Raw genomic sequence first — 10,600 nt, forward strand, 5'->3', positions numbered from 1 at the left:
ACCACTATAGTAATTGCTTAGTAACAACCTAGCAACCACTCAGCACTTTAGCAACCACGTACAGCACCTTAGCAACCACTCGGCACTTAAGAGATCACCTAGTAACACCCTAGAAACTACTAATACTAATAAACAACCCAGAGCACAATGTAAAACACTTTAGTAACTGCTTAGTAACACCCTAGCAACTATTTAGAACTTCAGCCACCACCTGGTAACACCCTAGCAACTATTTAAAACTACAGCAGCCACCTAGTAATATCCTAGCAATTGCCCAGAATGTTCTAGCAAGTTTTAATGGCATAGCAACCACCAAAAATGCTCCAGCAATTAACAAGCATCCATTCAGAACACTGTATCAACCACCTAGCAACCATCCAGAACATCATATCAACCACCTAGCAACTCATTAACAACCACCTAGAATGTTGTAGCAGCCACCTACTATAACAACCATCCAGAAAACCATATCAACCACCTAGTAACTGCCCAGAACACCATATAAACAACTTTAGTTAATAAACTCCCTTGCAACCAATCAGAACACCATATTAACCACCTAGCAAAGTATTGGAAACCTCAGAAACACTCTAGAATGTGTGAAACTCTCTTTTAATTTTCAAATCTTTTCAAGCAGTCCAAGTTTTTGCTTAGAATCCAAGGCTTTCATACAAGGCCTTGTCAGGCCGGCATTCAAAATTTACCTTAACAAACTTTCCTTTTCTAGTTGTAGAAAAGCAAAAGCCATTGCAACAAGAGTATTGAGCAAAAAACAGTGCTACAAATTCCCTAAACGTGCTATGCAAGGTCATAGCATCAATCTGTCAATAGATCAACAAAATAAATGCAGACGAACCCACCATGAAGCTTAAGGGACACAGAGACTGCATGCTTATCTCAATAATGAATGAGTGTTTGAGAGATCTTTGTATAGAAATGCACAGCTGTATTTAGCTGTTGTCTCTGAGGAAAACACCACATGCTCGACCATCACAGCTGAAGTTATAAGACGCATTACATGTCAAGAGCACTTGCATTTATTCTTTCGCTGTAGCTTAACAAGATCCTTGATATAAACACCCACTACAGTTCATATGACGAAGGCTGAATGTGTGAATGTAAATAGAGCAGACATGCTCGCAGATGGTTCATTACCATACCGGAGAATTCTGCAAGGCGCAAGGATATATGTCTGTGGAGAGACTGCAGGTTCATTTAGTTCACGTCAGGTTCAACTAGGAGCGAGACGAGTTTTGTTGCATTGCCGTGACTCAGTTTTATAATATTTTTTGTGTGTGTGAATTTCAATAGTTTTCTTAGTTTGGCCCATCATGCATCACTGCCTCCAGATCTACTGAGTTACACAATTTTTCTGTTTGCTATAAGAACTATATTTAATGAATAGTTTATTTTAAACGTAAAATGATATTAGCGGTGATGGCCAGCTATGTCATTGACCAGATCTAAAAATGTATTCTAAAATTAATTTAAAAAGAAATGTATACAATGATTTAAATATAATTTTTTTTTTGTGATGACTTTTGTGAATAATTAAACTATTGTGATGTTTTTGATTTCAGATGTAAAAAAACATTTATTTATGTGTGTTTTTATTTTTTTATATAGTATGTAGTAAACTACATTTAAAAATATTTGTCTTTATGATGGATATTCTTAATTATCATTACTCCACAAATACTCATATGTACATTTGTGCAAAAAAAAAAAAAAAAAATCAGACAGGTAAGTAGGTAAGTCAATCTACGCTGCAGATATTTTGTTCAGCTCCACTCCAGGTGCTTCAGTACAGTCTGTGCTCTTTGCTAATGCAGACGGGCAAATGCGTGCAAGTTTAAAAAAAGTGACAGCTGCCATCAAAGATAAGGTAATTGAAATGGGAAAAAAAAGCATATAAAACCTTCTCAGATCAAAGTAGGAGCCACAGACACTTTCTGGTGGGAAGTCTTTCGTTGTTACAGCAGTTCCTCTTTCGATGCCTCTTATATTTCAGTCCGTTGTTACTTTCGTATTTTCATTTCACATCAGCCCCACTTGACTTGGAAAAGTGGCTGGAACTCAGATCCATCCCATTAAAAATGCATTATCCAACTCCCTACAAAGCATTATCCACTGAGTACTGCTGCAAATCCACTGCCAACACCACTGAACAACACAGTCTGAACATATAGCTTACATTTGGCCTGAAATATGAGAATGAGAAAATTGAACATAGGTATTATGGAAAATATTCCTCATCATAACATTGCATTTGTTATAACCCTTGCGGAAAAGTACTATGATGATATTGTAGAATACAGCATTGGTATCATATGGTAATACCAGGTTACATTTATAGCTTACATATTATGGTACTGAATGACTATATGCACACATCATACAGTACACTCTTAAGAAAAAAGGGTTCTTAACAGCACAAAATTAGGGTTTGTCAGGATGATATGGTTCTAAATAGAGCTGTTACTACATGTGAAGAACCTTTAAAGAACCATCTTTGTGTACTATATACATAGTCGTCATGTTCAGAGATGGAAATGACCAGCTAGTCAAGCAGCTGGTGGAGTGATAAGTTCTGCTAATTAACCAGTTTGAGATCAAATTAATGTCAGTTTATTACTGTGAATATTAAACATGTCTGTTTGTATTCTCTGTTAAGCTTTATTTTCTAGGGTTTCTTGGTACTAGAGCATATGGTATGCAAATGGTCACTTTTCAAAAACGGTACTTTAATTCTCTTATAACAAACTAAAAGACATAGTATTCCATTTGTATGAAAGACTGTGCTACATGTTAGCTTGTTTATTTTGTTTGCATGAGCTGTCCGTATATCATACTAACAAGGAACTGTGCTTCTAAGCACAGGTTGAGGGCCATAGCTCCAACTTCAGTACTCGGTGATGCTGTTTGTGAATGTTAGTTGGAAATATGGATTCTGGAAACACCAAATTACCGAACTATGTTGGTAAAGACAGAACTCGCCACCATAGTTGGCTAACAATGCTTTTGGGAAACACACCCCAAAATGGTTGTATCAAGTAAAAAGGCCTGATATTATGGTCCCTAGACTTGTTTGGGGCCCTTTTCATTTAAAGTCTTTGAGATTTGTGCCATTGGAAGTAACAATTATAAATTCAATCACTTAGAAAAGTAACAGAACTTCTCTCCTCACTAGCACAAATGGCACTGGATGAGGAATGATTTCAAAACATCTTTTCAAACTCATCAGGTGTTGGCATATATACAATTTGTGGCCATAGGCTTAGCTGTTTAATTCATATACCAATTTCAGGCACAGCTTATGTTGATGATTTACTGTATATCATTGGGAATTTTCAAAAATTTAAATTCTATAATTACTCACCCTCATGTCGTTTCAAACCCATAAGACCTTCGTTCACCTTCGGAACACAAATTAAGATATTTTTGATGAAATCCGAGAGCTCTCAGACCCTGCACAGACAGCAATACAACTGAAATGTTCCCAGGTCCAGAAACGTAGCAAGGACATCGGTAAAATAGTCCATGTGACATCAGGGGTTCAACCGTAATTTTACGAAGCTACGAGAATACTTTTTGTGTGCAAAGAAAAAAAAGAAGAAAGACTTTATTCAACAATTCTTATCCTCCTTATCCCGTCTGCTGTTGCGTGCTGCCATTGTGGAGAGTATTACGATGCATGCTCTTGCTTCCACATCATTTAAACAACGCATGCCCATGGCACTGATGCTTACGTTAACATGCACATGCGTCATCACTATTTTACAGACTATCGGTCTATTTTACCAATGTCCTTGCTATGTTCCTGGACCTGGGAACATTTCAGTTTTATTGCTGTCTATGCAGGGTCTGAGAGCTCTTAATTTTAAAAATATCTTAATTTGTGTTACGAAGATGAACAAAGGTCTTACGGGTTTGGAACAAGATGAGGGTGAGTAATTAATGACAGAATTTTCATTTTTGGGTGAACCAACCCTTTAAACTGAGTCAGACCTTCATTCATCTTCGGAATGCAAATTAATATATTTTTTGATGAAATCCAAGCGCTTTCTGACTGTTACTGAATTATGTGTAATTCTGTATATTATGTTTTGATTCTGTATATTGCGTTTAGATTTGGTATATTTTGTTTGTGTTATCTCTGTGTGTGTGTGTGTTCTTTTTCTTTTCTTTTTTTACTCTGTTGTTTGTTCTAAGCAGGATCCCGTAATCAGTTGCGGGATGGCTTCACCTCTCTTCGTATAGGGATTGGATCGTGATGATTGATGAGGGTTTATAACCACCTTTTCCGCTCCCTGAAGTTGAGCTGTTGCGATTTCGGGCCGGTCGCACTTCTCTTGTTTCCTCTCCAGCTGACAGACCACCATTACATATTATTCGGACTCTGTTGCATTCGTTTCATTTCAGTGATGGTGTTTGTAGGGTTGACCTGCCCTTTTCTTGGAAATTACGTTCGCTGTTTTTTGTTAGTGTAGTTGGGGAAAATTTGTTGTTTTTTTTTGGTCTGATTTTTTTTCTGGCATTTTTTTCCTTTTTTTTTTTTTCTTATTTATTTATTTGTTACGATTTGACCTAGATGGATCGTAATAAAATGGGGGCTCGTCCGTTTTTTTCTCTTTGTTCGTTAGGCCACTTGTTGCTTGCTCGTTTGAATTTCAATTTCTGTCGTCTCCGGAAAGAAAAATAGGATATCTTACTGGTAGGTATGCTAAGTGCATGTATCGTTCTGATTGGTAGTTTTTGTCTTTGTAATTTGGTGAAGATTAGTTATGCAATGGAGTTTAGCATCAAAGCTTTTAGAATTTCACCTACTTTACAGGCATTAGAGAAGAAGACAGCAATAGACCTCCATAGACAGCAATGCAACTGACATGTGCTCTGCTTCTGTGAACAGTAAACCCCGCCTATTTTGATTTGATTGGCCATCTCAATTATTCTGACACTGATAGTAGTAGTAGTATAATAGTAGTAATATTAGTAGTTAATACTTTAATAGTATTTATATCTCCTAACAGGCTGTATGACAATGAGGAATGATTACCTCAAAATGTACGTGTGCATGCAACAACCCTAATCTAAAGATATTTAAATATTTTTTTCAGCTTTGTTTTCTTTGATGTTGTGATGATGATGATGATGATGATGATGATAGTGTTAATCAATGCAGTAACACATTTACGACATATTCGCTATAGGCAAAACCATAAAGGAAGTTTAGCCTTCTGCTAACACTAGCATCTACACAAACAACCAAACAAACACATTTGGATATGATAAGATTTAATCAAGAAAGTTAATGCTCATTTTCTGGTCTTTGTGAATTCACTGCACATTTGTCTGGTGCGAGACAGCTGCTTCTTCAGATAAATCAACCTGTTCAAAAGGATGTGTGCTGATAAGGCTTTTTGGGCCAGCCAGGTTTTAATTAGCACATGGTTTACACTTAGTGTTATTCATTACAAATTCAGCAGTGGTCGAAAAAGATGAGGTACTGTTAATAAAGAGGCTCTACATGTCCCGGAGGACGCAATATTTTCTTCAAAGAGGAAAATGCATCCTTCCAGTATTTGTTGCAATAATTGCTAAGCCTCCCACATTTTTGTTATTTCATTTAAATTAAATGTTATAAGTTTGGTATATATTTACAACATTAATAAATGGTATACAAATGATAAAGGGGTATAGTAAAAGGTGATAAACTAGCAAAATAAAAATGTGTACTTGTGGAAGTTTAAAATAGCTGAAGTTATAATTACAGTGTGTATATATAATTTATCTATTATATTATTATTTCAGATATGAAAATACTGACACTCTGCAAGACATTCTGGGCTGTGTTATTTGCGAAATGAGTTTGCTTTATCCAATAATACAAGATGGAAGACATAATATAAGAGAGTACAGCAGTCTGCATTCACCAGGAAACCATCAACGTGAGGTTTTCATACCCAGACTTATAAGCATTGACACACCTCATTTTCCTTTCGTGTTGTCTCAGACAAGTCCACAAGATTCTGAGGGTAGATTTTAAAGGATTCATAGACATGGGCATTAAAAGGAGAATGCATCCTTCCAGTATTTGTTGCAATAATTGCTAAGCCTCCCACATTTTTGTTATTTCATTTAAATTCAATGTTATAAGTTTGGTATATATTTACAACATTAATAAATGGTATACAAATGATAAAGGGGTATAGTAAAAGGTGATAAACTAGCAAAATAAAAATGTGTACTTGTGGAAGTTTAAAATAGCTGAAGTTATAATTACAGTGTGTATATATAATTTATCTATTATATTATTATTTCAGATATGAAAATACTGACACTGTGCAAGACATTCTGGGCTGTGTTATTTGCGAAATTAGTTTGCTTTATCCAATAATACAAGATGTAAGACATAATATAAGAGAGTACAGCAGTCTGCATTCACCAGGAAACCATCAACGTGAGGTTTTCATACCCAGACTTATAAGCATTGACACACCTCATTTTCCTTTCGTGTTGTCTCAGACAAGTCCACAAGATTCTGAGGGTAGATTTTAAAGGATTCATAGACATGGGCATTAAATAATTTATGCCTCAGCTGAGAGTGCAAATACTGGGTCACTGTTAACATCAGTGATTCGTGACATGAAACCCAAAAGCTCAATTTCTTTGACCAAGTCTTCACCACAGCTGCACTGACCCTCCTGTCAGCATGTTTTCTCACACCACGTGCTTCTTCAAATCATTTCCACTGTACTTAGTCACTGAATTGGGCTTTCATAATAAATAGCATCAGTTAGTCAATAAGCTATGTTTACAAGAAAAGCTTAAAGTTTAGATTCATGTAGTCAGGCACACACACAAAAATAATAATATGGAACTTACACTTCTTTATATATAAATATTTTATCTATCCATAGTCCATTATTTGAATGTTCTCACTATAAGTTTTACTTATAAAGAAATAAGTGGTATTTTTGTCAAATATGTTTAAAACGATCTACATTCAAATCAGCAGCCTAAAATAAGAGTTGGCATTTGACATGACATGACATGACCATCCAGCCTCGTTACCAGAGCTTACTTTTGGAACCTGTGCCTCTGTAATATGGATCCATCATTTTTATAATTTTATCATTGATTAAAGCATCACTTTATATGCTTCTGAAATAATTTATGTTATGACTTCTTTTACAAAAATCAAGCATTATATTTGTAAGGCTGTCAGTTACTTGCAAAATCCCATTACAATGTCAAACAAAAGCAAGGATGCTCTCTTTATCTTAGAGTACTGTATGTTTAGTATGTACAAAGCATCTTATCATATATCAAACTGCTATACAAAATACAAAGTCTTCCTACAAGTCTTACTGACTGGATTTATCATCCAGTTCAATCTGGGACTTCATTAAAATTATTTGCCTTAATAGTGTACAATCTTAAAAATAAACATTCTTTATTGATTTGTGGACATTTTCCACTATTAAAGGTTATTTGGTTGGATATGTCATTCTTTAGAAATAGCTTATGATGGCATTTCCAAGATAGCCACCAAGTGGTCTGACATGCCTTAAAGGGATTTTGTCTTAAAACCCCTTTTAGATCTAGTTGGAATCTTTATTGCAAAGTGTAGCACACAACTGAATTACGCTTGAAGAATTTTAAATGGGCTTTCATATTTATTCAAAACAAATCAGACACATGTTTATAGTGGGTCTTTTTACATAAACAAGTCATTTTGTCTTTTTTGAAACTCTGAAACATTCACTGATGATGAGAGAACATATATGTTTTTTGCCTTTTATATAGCCCTAACAACAGTGTTTTAAAACAATATATACAATATTAAAAACATATACTCTACTATGAGGGAGCCAATAGAAACCAGTTAATGGAAAAGGAAAAGATATTCTTAAATTAACCTGGACATGGGCAATAAAGCCCAGCTAGTCCAACTGCTGATGGTTTCGATAGTGTTCATATTACTGATGTACTGTATTAACATTAGGGGAGACATATCAACCAGCAGGCTGCTGCGTTTCCATAATGACTCCTAATGGAAAGAAATAGCCATATATCTCTTAGCACTGCACTGAAATACCAAATAAGGCCTGTACTCTTTGTCAATGTGCATGTATGACTGTAATATTGCTAAAAAATTGTACAAAAATATTGAATATAGGACCTAAATAAAACCATCTTGTAACTGATCTTAAACTGATTTAGAGCTAATTTCATACATTTCATGAATATAATGTTCATGTTACCCCATGCAAACTCTCCACTATGATGCCAGAGTATTGTGGATAGTTGCCAAGATAGTTTTATATGTCCAATCCATCATATTAAAGGTTGACCTCGAGAAAGGTGCTATCATCTCAAGTGGTCTTGATTTCATGCTTTGCACTGTTTTAGACAAAAAAATAATAATAAGAAGAATGAGATTTTAGAAATATATAGGCCATAGAACTATACAGTACGGCCTTTGAAAAGGCTCTGAGGGCCTAGCCTAGATCTGCAATCTGCATGGAGTAGGTATGTGTGTATGTGTCAGCTACCTGCCTAAACTGAGTGAACCGGTGCACTAGAAGAGACTCCCCATTGACTGTGTGACAGTATGGCGGTGATATGATGAATGGGCTGTTTCTGTGTCATTTAATTACTTGCATTTTCAACTTGCTAGAGTGCAATCATAATATTACTGAAACGAACAAAGAAGGAGCTATGATTCCTAGAACAAGAGGATTGATAGGGATCAAATAATAATGGATTATTTCTTGCTTCCACAAAGTGCACAGATCAAAATTGGATTTTTCAATCAATCATTTGAAACACAGGGCAACTCAATTAGTGCTAAATGGAATGTAATTTTGAATGATGGATCAGATAGGTCCTTCAGTTGTTACCCATAATTAATGTTCATGTCCCAGGCTATGACAGACAGCAAGACTGATGCTTGCCTATTATATCTGAGTGGCGTTCCTCAGGGAACAGTTCTAGGCCCTATCGAGTTGTAAGAAAACAGACTTGTCAGCAAACGTCAACCTTTTTGCAGGGTTCAAGCCAAGGAGGACCATAACACCTGGAGGAAACTTTTGATTAGCGTTAACAGTTCTGTACATAAGTGTTTTTAAACTAATCACTTGAGCTGTAAATATCATAAGAATTATTTTGGAGCCTCAGGAGAATTACATCCTTACATGCTAATGCATTGACTTAATGGCACTGATAGAATAGAATGGCCTATAATCACAAACCCTCTACTAATGACTATCCTAAGGTGTGCTGTGAAAGGCAATAGACCTTATTTTCATGATAGACAAATATTTTCAAGCTTTGAAGCAACCTAGGCTCACTGGAAAAACTATTTTGTGTCTGTAAAACTCCAAAACATGCCTATACATACCATTCAATACAGTTTAAAGCGAAAATGAACACTAGGGGCAGTAAAACACCAACATCTTTTATCCCTTTATTTACAAATTTTGATTACAGGGACAGATAAATTATTAATAAAGACAATACACTTTTAATACAAAACACTTTTACCATAGTGCATCATTTGTAAACATTACAAATCACATGAATCACAAATCACATAACTACATTTTCCAATGTAGTAAACTTGCTCTGTAGCTCACCTGGCACAGTATTGCACTTCCAATGTGGAGCACTCGGTTGGTTATGCAACACACAAGTCACCATAAAATAGTTAAAAGACAAGCTAAAATGGCATGATTGGTTCAGCAAATGCATTTTAGGAGCTAACCTATCAGAGTTTGACCTCTTGGATCAAACTGCATATATTCAGGCAATATTTTCAAACATTACTAACAATTAAATGTGAAGTGTGGCATTTGTAAAAGCATATGAATGTGACCCCTTCTATCATGTGATAGAATGACAATATTCTTCACTAGAACTAGAAACTAGAAAAACGTTTTGTACCTCAGCCCACCATGCTGCTGGAACATTCCAAATCACACTAAGGTTGAGATTTAAGACTCTCTTGTTTATCTGCAAAGGGCCATGCACTACTAGAGGAGACATTTACGGTGGCCGAGAGAGCTCAACGCACTGCAACTTAAGAAAACACATGCAAATTGAAAAAACACCAGCAAATTAAGAAAACATCTTCATCAGTTTGACAACACACGCGCTGCAAATCCTCACAACACATGCAAATGAAGAAACGCGCTGCAAATCCTCACAACACGTGTTTTTTCAATTTGCATGTGCTTTCTTAAGTTACAGCGTGTTGAGCTCTCTCGGCCACCGTAGACATTGCTTTTGAATTGCTTTTCCTGTTCTGGTATGTAAGATGAGTGTATCAATCTGAATTAGTCAGCGCATGCGTGCCACAGTCTACTAAGGCTGTAAATTGATGTGCCTCAGATGTTTCTTATGTTGCACTATCTTGCATATAGTGTTGCAGCACTAGAGGGGCTTCTGTAAGGATTGTGCACGAATCATTTTGCAACCCATCAACAAATCGGTATGACTGCAGTTTTGAAAGATTCAAAGAGTCATTAGCCATCACTGCCCTAATGTAACCTCTGATTGAATTAAGATAACCAGAGACTGCATTGAATTTCACAGA

The sequence above is a fragment of the Sinocyclocheilus anshuiensis genome, unplaced genomic scaffold (genome assembly GCF_001515605.1).
Source record: "Sinocyclocheilus anshuiensis isolate Anshui unplaced genomic scaffold, SAMN03320099.WGS_v1.1 scaffold513, whole genome shotgun sequence".
Taxonomy (NCBI): Eukaryota; Metazoa; Chordata; class Actinopteri; order Cypriniformes; family Cyprinidae; genus Sinocyclocheilus; species Sinocyclocheilus anshuiensis.